At 46.3% G+C, this 10,634-nt stretch overlaps 1 pseudogene; it reads right to left on the reverse strand.

The window, feature by feature from the left end:
• Positions 1 to 3,778: 3,778 nt before the first annotated feature.
• On the reverse strand, positions 3,779 to 3,958 carry LOC126528673 (U2 spliceosomal RNA; annotated as a pseudogene).
• Positions 3,959 to 10,634: the final 6,676 nt, after the last annotated feature.

The raw sequence follows: 10,634 nt of genomic DNA on the forward strand, positions 1-10,634 counted from the left end.
GTAGTGGTCTTGTCATATTCAAAGCAAGCGCAATGGCCCAAGTAAACAGACGTTGAGGTGAAGTCCCTGTGAAGAGGTTTAAGTGGGGTAGTTTTCTGGGAAGAAGTCAGGCGCCAAACAATTGACCTGTGGTACCCTGGGTGTGAGTATTTAATCATAGACAGGATGCAAAATGGATTATAGTGCTTGCCTGAATCCATGAACTAACCTAAAAGTGTAACATATCGTCAAAACGACCATGCGCAAGTGCTAGATGTGCACACCTAGACCCAAAGCGCCCTTGTCCCAGTCCACGCAGGCAATCAGCTACTTTCTTGGATCCTCTGGTACATTCTTAGTAGCGCAGTAATTTTTGTCCACCTTTTGCTCAAGTTTGCCTTAGACGTCATTCAGTGATTTCCAGTAACAACTACACAGCAGCCTCAGCTTGGGAGACCATCGATAGGGTGCATTCGATAATTCTAGGCTACTAATAGCATTACCAGTCCGTGGAGAGGTCTTCTTAAATATCTGTCATTTAATTATCCAGACTTTTTTACCATGAATTCAGAAAAACCTTCACCACATTGAGCTCCTAGAAATGAAATGCTGTATAAGTTGCCTTCTCGTTCGCTGCAGTTGTGGTTTCTATGCAAATGGGAGATCACTTCTGCATAGCTCATTAGGAAACATCCTTATTTGCATACCTTCGTTTTGTTTTTTCTTGCTTACAATTAAGACGAAATGTATATAGTACATGAAGGTGTCGTGCATGAACCTAACTTATATTGCCATGTTGAACAGCACAGGGCATGTACTTGGAATTGGTTCATTCCAACTAAGCATCACTACAGCCTTTAACTGTAGGTATCATTGTGTGAGAGCAGATCAATGGAGATGCAGAGACAGTTGGGCACTTTAAGACGACATCTTTATTTTGTCTGAAATGGTGAATGATACACGAAATAGGACAGAACACATGCGCTCTGATGTTTTCTCTCAGACACAAAAAGCCGGAGGAATAAGGTTTCATCATTGTGCCATAGAAACTTTGTTTGCTCTCAAAGGTAAATATGATTCGGGAGATTTGCTTTGTTCTGTTTTTGTTTGCTCGAGTGCGCTTTAATTATTACACATTATTCTTTCAAACTCGTTTTTATTTTCATAGTGCGAACACGTCTTGGTTAGACTTCCTGGTACAGGATGGAGTGATGGAGTAGACCGGTGTACTTTTATTAAAAACACAGATTTTCGCAGTATAGCAGCAGCTCTTTACCGAAAAAGTGCGTGCTTACAATGAAGTGTGCCAACCCACATTTCTGCTTGCCTAATTATGCCTGTATCCCTGTATTTTCTTCAGCAAGAACACATATACAGGCAATGGCTTGCGGTAAGTGCTTGTTATAGTTTTCAGGAACAGCCTTGAAACGTTTCAACTTGTGCATTGGTAAAATGTAAACACAAAGCGCAATAGCAAACACTATTGCTTGATGCGCCATTTCTTGGACATCAAAGTGTACAGCTTCTCCATAGAACGATAGACTCTAGGATAGAGCATTCCAGCACTACAAAGCACTCATCTGTTATGTGAGGTGCACATTACCGCAAGCTTTTTAAATGTGGTAACAAGAAAAATGATACCTTTAATGAGAAAATAAGCATGCTAAAGGCAGCTGTGAAAACGTATTGAGAAATTGGGCAATGTGCCAGGTATACTCGGTTCAGAGAACACCCAAAGGTGCTATAAAGCTTTGATAACTGTGGATGAGGGAATTGTTGTAGCCCTATTTGGAGCATGAGAAATAAACAAATAAAATGTAAACGTGAGCAACAATACGGAATGCAAATAAATAGTCTTGCTACACCTTTAAAAAGGAGGCAGTTAAATGAAATTAGTGTGACAATTCCTGTTTTTTTGCGTCACTTGGTTTGAATGTATTTATTTTATTAACCCTTTCAGGGTCAATGACGTAAATATACAGCACCGCCAACTAGTCGAAAATAGCCGATGCCGTAATTAACGGCTCCGTCTGTACATTTAAAAAGCGCTTTATTTCCTAACTTTGTCTTTTCTCGCATGTGCTGCCACTATCGCGAATACAGTGAACATTTTCTCGCGCCTCCCTCTCTCAGTTTGCGTTGCATGGTTTCTTCTAGAGCTAGTTTGCTCCGGCACGTCTATATACTACCCCTCACGCGCTCGCGGGCGGCGATTTGGGTTTTGTTCCACGGGCGGTTTCGGCTTCTTGCTCTCGCAAAACTGATGGCTATCTCGTTACTAATCGCTCGAAGGGCGGCCGCTTGTTCCTCGCTCCTTAAGTGCTCACAAGAGTGAGCATAGGAATGATGCCGCCCTGCATGCATTTCCTTTTCTTTTATTTTCTTTGTTTTTTTTTTGGGGGGGGGGGGCGACTCGCGATATATAATTGCCTCGGGTTCGTGATAAGATAAAGATTAGCGGAAGTTTGTGGCACGTTTTGCTTTTTTGACGGGCACACAACCACACAGTTTGCTTGAGTGCGGTCACCTACACAGTTCGATTAGGCTATGGACGTAAATGTTAGTCTAAGAGCAGGAACATTTGAGAGTTGCGAAATATTCTCGTGTGCACATATTCTAAGCCTTGAAGTATAACAATGCATCAAATTTTGATGTCTTATACTTCCTTTTTATTGTTGTTATTCATGAATAAATGGTACATACATACCAATGCAAAATATTTTTTCTCACTTTACGATCACCTTAGACAAATGAAGTTAAATCTTTTTCGAAATAGGTCCCTCAGAAGAATTGGAATCTGCAATAAAAAATTGACCCTGGGCTGTCGCATATGGCGAAAAAAATAGGTCCTCAAAGGGTTAACAAATAGCGGAGGGGGCTCGGCCATATTAGGAATATGACAATCCGTTTCTTATATTCTGCGTTGCATACATTCAAAGTTTAGAAACAATAACTTAGGAAACTACGGTGCAGCCATTGCTTGAGCCTGTGTGGTACATAACTGTGACAATGGCCAATGTAAGTGCTTCCATTTATAGCTGCTTACTTGAAGTACATACCTATTTAGGCGGTGAGCTAGTGGAAGGTTCATAGAGGTGACCAACCTAATAAACAAGTAAAATAGATGAAGAACGGCAGAAATACAGGGCAGATCATAAGGGGTGTGTCCTATAAGCTACCATCTAGTGCGCAAATCCATTGCATCTGCTACTGAAGCTCGTATTCACTGGACTGCGGTACGCATGAGAAGGAGACAGATGCTCCAATCAGTACTTGAGCACCATATGAAATGAACACGTCCGCTGGGTGAATGCTTACAGAAAGCCCCATCGTACTTCTGTGCCTGATTGCCACCCTTGCTTGCAATGTTCGTCTTTGTCAGCAAAAGTGTAAAGCAATCACGTTTGTACAGGAAAACTCTTCCTGAGGGTGCCTGGCTTGAAGCACATGGTGGTAACCACCGGAACCGATGGCTGATCCAGAGTTGTACCAAAGGAGTTACCTTGATTTCCCTTCCTTTCGGAAATTTTTGAAACTCTGCCTAAACAAATTGTGGTGCATTGTCGGACACAATAGCATCAGGAAACCCTCCTCGACTGAAAACTAAGGTTAGGGAGAGCATAACAGCTTCACACGTGATTGAAGAAATCAGCTTCAGGGTACTTGGAGTGGTAATCTACCAGGACTACAGAAAAACGAGCCTGTTAAAAGCCTGATCAACTGGACCAATAATGCTTAGCACCACTTTACAGCGAAGATGTATATGGCTAGTTTCCAGTGGATCGACGTCCGTAGACCAAAAACGTGGGCCGATCCCGCAGATAGTGCAATACCGGGCTGACCCGCGGCGGAGATGAGGCAGTCTTCAAGCACACCGCTAACCCACAAAAGCAAGCTTAATGTCTTGGGCCCAAATACAACCCCTATCCAATATTAAGTTGATAAGAAGAGATACTACGCTTCAAGCAGCGCTGGCCATGCCTGCGTTCGCACCGCCCTCTCTTTGTCGGCTTCCGAAGCGCTTGCTTGCGTATCTCCTTTCGTCGCCTTCCGCTCACCCATGCCGGCGGTCTCGCCGAAACGGCACACGTGTCTAGTTTTATCCGGCTGCTGGGGAGGCGTCCCTTCATTCGCTCAAATATATGTACAAATACAATCAAATGAGGTAGCTTGTGGGGAACCAATTCGGTGTGACCAGTGTTTGTGACCGCCTGTGATTTTCGAGTTACTTCACAACCATTACTGCACTGAGGGACGCCAACTAACGCATGATCGCCTTGGCTATGAAGAAGCAGCGTTTACCGTCGGAGTCCGGTGAGGTGCAACTCGGTTCTACGTTCCACGATTCCTTAGTAAAAGATGTCGTGCCACGTTTTGCAAAAAACACATGGCTATATATACCCTCTGGTGCATCAGCATCTTCCGAGGCTCTACATAGTTAAGGAGCGACTAGCTGTGACTTGCCTGTCATTTATGTGCGTACGGCGTTTGACACCCGCAAATTCAGATTTAGCCATTAAGAGTTCAACATACACAGGTTCACTGGTCATACAGCTTCACAAACTGAAATGGCACTGAGCTTTTTTCCCGTGGCTTGAGAAGCCATTCGACTTGCTTGAATGAAGCAGGAGTTCACTTGGCATAGTTATCTTCCTTCTCACACAAACAAGACCTGCGAACGAGCTTGCCCGTCTATCTGAGGCCACCAGTAAATGCCTCCTAGTTAGCGCTTTGTCATAGTAATGCCCACGTGACCTTCATGAGCGAACGACTGAAGTTTTTCAGGCAGTGAAACTGGGTGAAAGATGCGTTCTCTTCGGAACAGAAGATTGTCCGCGTCTGATAATTTGGACTGCAGTGATGCATATGGTTTTTATTCTGGCGGAAGTTCAGCAGCATTTTTCCACCCACCGATGATTCTGTCTTTAAAGGCCTGACAAACTCGGTCAGCCCGTGTAGCTGTTCGAAACTCCTCTTTAGTATTCCATGCAGTGATGAATGACACTATTTCTTCTTCTTGAACTGGCTCTGTCTCAGGAGGAATAGAAAAGCGCTACAACGCATGGTGCTGGTACAACGAGGTGCTGTTACGTTATGGCCACCCTTACGGTACTCTATGTTAAAGTTTAGTAAAAGGGTCGAGCGCTTCATCGAGAAATTCTAATAGGGCCATGACCACACCCTGAAAAAAGCCATCGATGCAAACAGAGCTCGTCGGACAGTTGAAAGCGTGAACCGATGACCCCACAAATAAGTGTGCCAATGTTTACAAGCGAAAAGGCAGGCTAATGCTTTTAACCTCCGATTAACGCGTACTGACTACATTCGTACTGTGGGGGTTAGAACATGGCACCCAAAAGCCAATGGAAACAGCTCATTTCATCATTTTTGCAGAAGGACGACTCCTAAGCAGACGTCTCAAGCGTCCGCCGTTACAATGATGGCTCAGTGCGGTTTGAACAATCGCACTAGAGGACGCGAATCAAGCACTTCGTTAAGCATCAGGAAGCTAGCTTCAGTGTCTAATGCAGGGAGTAGGTCCTAGGCAAACTCTTGCGCTTCTCTTGGAAGTTTGCTAAGAGAGACTACCAATTCAGCATAGTGCGCGACGAATTTACCGGAGTTTCCTGTGAGACAAAGGAATGAATGCAGCGCATTTTTATCATTTGACGTTAGAACCTCAACAATCACAGTGATTTTGTTGTCCATTGTCGACATGCCGTTTGCAGAAATTATGTCCTAGGAAAGTTAGTTCTGGGAAACTCGGAACGCACTTATGGTTCAACTGCAACTTATTCTAGAAAGGACCCTTTCAAATTTCTATCGTGGTCACGTTGAGTATGAAGCTGTGGCGAGAACAAGAAAGACATAAGACACGACCTTCTTGCAAGACTATCCTTTCAGATTGATCTTTATTTTCTTTCGAACAACCTGCTCGCGCCTCTCCTGCCTATCCTTGGTTTGCCGCACCGCGCGCTCCGTGGCCGGACTTCGCAATAGAGATCCCCGCCTGCAGAGCTGCACTCTGCCATGAACGAGTTTGTTACGCCGAGGGTCTGGAGAAGGTGGTGGCCAGGGAGTAGGGAGGAGAGAAAACGGGCAATGTGAAAACTGTGAATGGCGCTGTTATCAACAAAAGCAGTTTTGAGTCTGTCATTGGAAATAAATTTTGGCTAGTGATCGACGTTAATTGTGAAGTGTTTGGGCTTGCTGTCTAAAGCAAGATACGGGGCCGTATTGGAGGTTCCCGGGACAGCCGAGTGATCTAAGTCCGCAAAAGAATGTGGGATGTCTTAGTGAAGTTCTTGAAGGTGGAGAGTGCTTCGGTGGTCTTATGGCGAGGCTGCACGGATCACAGCGCAGTGAACGAGTGTTACAGTCGTTGGATGAATGAGGGCGCATCCTAGGCTATGGAGAGGGAGAGCGGCTGGGCGAATTTGGCCGGAAGACGCAGGGTTTTACCATAAACAAGTTGGACTGCTGAACTCCGCAAATATTCATTAAAATCAACACTGAGACGCAAAGGTACTACTGGAAGGGCATCAACCCAGTTTAACGAGTGTCGATGGGCCATGAGTGCCGCCTTAAGTTGTCTGTGTAGGCCCTCGACAAGTCGGTTGGCTTGCGGGTGATACGCAGTCGTTTTGACGTGATGTATGCTGAGGAGGTTACTAAATTGTCAAAAGACTTTACTCTCGAACTGTCGTCCTCTATCATTTGTAATCTTGACTGGGACACCGAATCATGACATCCATGCGCTTATCAGTTGATCTGTGACAGTTTCTGCCCTGATGTTCAGAAGTGGCGTCACTTCAGGACATCGCATAAAACAGTCGATCAAACTTAAGGCATAGTAATGCTGTTTTGATGCAGGGAGGGGTCAGATGATATCGTTGTGAACATTTTGGAAAAGTTCAGTGGGCGGGCGGAATGACTGTACAGGACTTTGTATGGGGCGATGTATCTTTGCCCTTTTGGAAGCCAAAGAAGAGCGTACCCATGTCCGCATGTCGACATTCATACCTGGCGAGGCGTAGCGCTGAAGGACGAGTGTTTGGAAAATCTTTATTTCAGGGTGAGCGAGAGAACGTAATTGTTCAAAGGTGTGGCGTCTGAGATAATGCGGAACGAAAGGGCAATAGCAACCAGTGGACGCGTCAGAAGTGAGGAGCGCATCACCCTTGGACGAAAAATGTCGCAAGATCAAGCTGTTTGATGTTCTGAAGTGCAGAAGTTCATCGCTTTGCTGCACGATCGCCAATTCTTCTTGTGAAACAGCCGTAGTTTCAATAGCTTCGACTCGGCTCAGCGCGTCTGCTGGAATATTTATTGCTCCTTTGACGTTTTGAAATTACACCAAGAACTCGGCCAGGCAAGCCACTTGTCTTATTTCATAAGGGGAGCATATAATTATTTCAGAGCAGGGAGCGTGGATTAGGGTCTTGTGGCCCGTAAACTGGGCGAAACGACAGCTTTAGAGGAAGTTGCGGGAGTGATTGACGGATAGGCAAGCTGACCAAGCTCGCGGCCGTAAGTGCTGCACCTTGTCTCTGCTTCTGATAATCTTTTAGAAGAAAGCCAGTGGATGCCAAATGCCTGCCATGTATTGCTGAAGCACTGCGCCGACGACGGCAATGCGGAACGCATCAACCATGAGTGCAGTTGGGGCCTCGGGTGCTGGGTATACCAGCAAAAGTAGCATTGGCCAGTTACATTTTAATCGTCGTGAAAGCATTGTCTGTCGGCTGTGAGCACAGCAAAGGTGATGTTGAGGGAAGCTTCCAAAGATGTGATTTTAGGAGCCCAAAGCCGAAAACAACATGTGAAAAGGTTAAAAAACGAGGAAATGTCGCAGCTGCCGCATTGAAGTGAGGCGCAGAAAGCTGGTGATGGCCTTGACTTTGGAATGAAGAGGTATCATGCCTTCATCGCTCAGAAGATGACAGAGGAACTCGATAGAAGAAGCACCAAAGTCGCGCTTGGCGACTTTGGTGACAAGGCTGTGAGAATGAAGGCGATTGGAGAGAAGCCACAGGTGTGAAGCGCTGGTCTAGACCAGTCGAGAGACGCAGTTAAAGACGAATACTCGTGAAGTCAGCAAATGCCTCTGGTACTGCACGTTGCACCGTGAAGGCTAATGGAGGAACCGGAGAAGGTTGGCCAGCCATGCTGGATTCGGTAGTGGAATCTAGATCCTCGTCGTGGCCATGGCCACGAGGACCGAAATGAGAGAAGTAGTCGGTAGCTAGTAGTCCTGATCATCAGCCTATTTTTATGTCCACTGCAGGAGGAATACCTCTCTATGCGACCTCCAATTACCCCTGTTCAGCGCCAACTGATTCCACCTTACTCCTGCAAATATTCTAATTTCATCCCGCCACCTCGTTTTTTGCCATCCTTCACTGCGCTGCTCTTCTCTCGGCATCCATGTTGAAACTCTTATAGTCTATCGGTTACCCATACTACGCGTAACATGGCCTTCCCAGCTAGATTTTTTTCTCTGAATGTCAATTAGAATATCGGCTATCCCCGTTTGTTCTTTGATCCACACCGCTCACTTACTGTGTCCTAACATTACGCGTAACATTTTTTGTTCGATCACTCTTTGCATGGTCCCTAACTTGTGCTCAACCTTCTTTGTGAAGCCCCAAATTTCTGCCTCATATGTTAGCACTGGTAGAATGCAGTGGACTATACACCTTCCTTTTCAATGATAGTGGTAAGCTCCCAGTCAGGTTTTTGCAATGCCTGCTGTAGGCACTCCAACCTATTTTTGTGCTTCTGTACATCTTGTGTTAATGATCAGGGTCCCCTGCGAGTAGTTGACCTAGATAAACGTACTCTTTTACAGACTCTATAGGCTCACTCGTGATCCTGAACTCCTGTTTCTTTGCTAGGATATAGAACATCATCTTTGTTTTCCGCATATTGACCTTTAGCCCTACTCTCACGCTTTTTCTGATGAGGTCCTCAATCATTTGTTTATTTCTTGAAGATGTAACCAAAAAGATACAGAGGCTCATTCTATAACTAACGGCACCTAGTACAGTATGGGTAACTGAATAAACAAGGAATAACCACCGGAAAGTTCTACAGAGGCCAAAGTTGAGGGTGAGCTATTTGGGACGGAAAACGGAAATGCTCGAACTATTCACGGCTTGCGATTGCAGAATAGGTGTGCAGCGTTTGTCCTCCACTCTTGCCGCCAACATGTTCACCTTAGCACCTGTGTCAACGAGAAATTTCTGTCCATTGACAGGGTCAGGACGAAGAAAAGGTGACTGGAGTTTTCTACGGGGTCACTTGTCACTGCTAATGCTTTCCGAGATCTTGCATCCAGGAAGTGGTTCGTGTGCACCGGCGTGCCGAAACTATAAAGCTTCAATGGTAGCAGCATAGGGATGGGAGCTAGTTAGGGGATTGTTCGTGAGAGGAGCGGCCAGCCGGTGACTGTGACCTAGAAGGAAACGTACGACGATCACCTGGTTTGGTGGACATACCGTTATGTGCATTAGCCAAAAGATCCGAGAGTTTTCGAGTAACCCTCTTTGTCGATCTCACATTTGTTGAAAAAGCACCGTGCTGTTCGGGCGAAGGATCTGCCGAGCTATGCCGGTTTGTAAACGATCGCGAAGGAGTTAGATGAACCCTGGCGTTCTCGGTTTCGGGCACGGTCAGTTGGGTAGCAACCCGGCTTAGAGATGATAGCTCGCCGAGTTTGTCGCCGAGTTTGTCGACCATTTCAGACGCCAGAGCAGAAAGGCTATGTTCCGATGCACCTAATAGTACTATTTGGACTGGAACTGGTGGGCGGTGGAGCAATAGCTGCTGGAGAAGTGCCTCATCGAAGGTGGAGGCCTGTGGTCTAAGTAGAGGCTGCATATGTCGAGAGAGCTAGAATGGCTGACGATCGCCGAGCTCTGTGATTGATAGGAGCTCTTGCAGGCGGCGTCTCTCGGAAAGAACCTTGCGCTCCAAGATAGTGGCCTCCTGTGTGTCGTAGGCCGTCGGAGACTGAGGTGTGGTCAGTAAGTACCTGGAAGGCAACGTCACCAGGTAGGGCTGCTAGTAGGTGAGCACAGCAGGCCTGCTGAGAGGTTACGTGCGTGGCCTGGGAGCTGGCCTCCAGCTGAAGAAACCAGATGTCAGGATGCCTGTGGCTGTATGGCGGCATCTTGATAGCGTAGTACGCCACAGGGATAGAAAGAGGAGCAGCGTGTCGAGCTGAGCCGTCGAGGAGCTATCGGAAGGTGCGGCTACGTGAAAGGTCCGGGGTCACCAATATCGCGAGAACAGGAAATACCTAGGACACCACCTTCTTGCGAGGGTACCCCCTTCAGACTGACCTTTATTTTCTTTCTAACGCCTATGTCGCGCCTCGCCTACCTCTTGTTTTGCCGGCAACGCCCGGTCATCGCCAGGCTTCGCTACAACCCCAAACGAGTACCTCATCAAGGTAACATAACGCACCCGGACAGTCATTAATGGCAGGTGACATCTGCTGATACCAAAGCGAAACACATTCACTTAAAGCGGTAGAGATCATCATGAGTAATAAAAGTTGTAAGATCTCGGCTTTCCTCGGCTAACAGGACCAGATTGTAAGTTCAAGCTACTGAACACAGTGGCATCAGTCAGTCCATAGAAATGTTAAT

The sequence above is a fragment of the Dermacentor andersoni genome, chromosome 9, assembly GCF_023375885.2.
Source record: "Dermacentor andersoni chromosome 9, qqDerAnde1_hic_scaffold, whole genome shotgun sequence".
Lineage (NCBI taxonomy): Eukaryota > Metazoa > Arthropoda > Arachnida > Ixodida > Ixodidae > Dermacentor > Dermacentor andersoni.